Below are 1,586 nucleotides of genomic sequence, written 5' to 3'. Positions count from 1 at the left end.
TCCAACTGTTGTCTCAGTTGTACATCTGGTTGGAGCGGCTAGGTATTTAAACGCGAGGACACATAGTCACGGACACAAAGTCCTCACCGTATTCTCCTTGAGCTAAGGTCACACAAACCTCGCCCAATCACTCGTGGTAAGTCTTCAGGTGACTTCTGAACCTTCACAAACTTTGTCACTCGGTGATCCACAATTCATCTTGGATGCTCTAGACCATGACGCCTCCGTCTGGAAGAAGCACAATTTTCAAAGGTAACAAGCATTGGATCCACACATGATCAATCTCTTCAGTGATGCTCAATCACTTTGGGTTTGTAGGTGTTTGGGTTTGGGTTTTCCTCACTTGATGATTTTCGCTCAAAGTCCTCAGAGGATGGGATGCTCTCAAATGACAAGTGTCAGTTTCTCTCGAAGCAGCCAACCAGCTAGTGGTTGTAGGGGCGGCTATTTATAGCCTAGGGAGCAGCCCGGCATGATAAGGCATAAAATACCTTCAATGATATGACCGTTAGGTGGGTAGATATTTTGGGACAGCTGGCACATAGCACATCAACGGTCGGAAATTTGAGTATCAAATTCCTAAGGGCTATCATGTTCCTCACTGTGTAGGCAGTCCGCACTGGCGAATTCCTAACTCCTCAGTCAGAACAAATTCCTCAGAGACCAGAAGAACTTCGTCTCTGTCACTGAAGAATATGACTGAACTGTATGAGATTTCTAGTGGCTTCACTCGAAGGGATTGGTAGGTGTAGGATTTTGAGTTGAGCATCACATGGAAATTTTTCCTTAGTATTTCTCGACCCCCTTTAACAGTACGGTGTTTCCTATGACTTAAGAAAGAGAAAATGAAACTATGAAAACAAAAGTCTTCACACTTCATGTTCCTCGAATGAATGCCAAGTCTTCAAAGGTCACACCAATTTCTTCACTTTCAAAGTCTTCAAAAATTCAAAGTATTCAGTCAAAGAACTTCATTTTTAGGGGTCGACTTTTTCTATAAATATCAAACTCCTCATAGACTTATAGACCTATGTACGCTCATAAACACATTAGTTCCAATACTTACAAGTTGTGCGTTCTGTTGGCGCATATATATATATATATATATATATATATATATATATATATATATATATAATCCCAGCATTGGGCTGCAAAGGGGGAACTCCAAAAAAGATGGTGTAGTGTTTCCTCCTGTTGACAGTTCCTAAGAGCACAATTATATGCTTCCAGCTCAAAGTTCTTCCTTCTCAGTAAGTTTCTTGTGTTTACTCTGTCATGCAGCAACATCCAGAAAAACACCTTGTGCTTTGGTTGGCATGAGCTCTTCCAAATCCAACTGAAATGTGCGGGAGTTTGCTTGTATCCAATTGACACATTGTATGCTTTGATTGAAGAGTAGAATTCATTTCCCCATATATAGCTCCATGTGTCCAGCAACTCCAAGTGCCCTGAATTTCTCACTGTGATGCAAATATCTTCCATTTCCAGAAATTCCTCATAAGCTTGAGTTGTCAATGGTAAGTGAAATAGATCTTGAAGGTATTAAATGTGAATCACTTGATTGATATTTATGGTTGTACCTC

This window comes from Triticum aestivum, chromosome 6A, assembly GCF_018294505.1.
Source record: "Triticum aestivum cultivar Chinese Spring chromosome 6A, IWGSC CS RefSeq v2.1, whole genome shotgun sequence".
Taxonomy (NCBI): Eukaryota; Viridiplantae; Streptophyta; class Magnoliopsida; order Poales; family Poaceae; genus Triticum; species Triticum aestivum.
The sequence above is the reverse complement of the archived record's forward strand: the minus strand, read 5'-3'. Positions refer to the sequence as shown.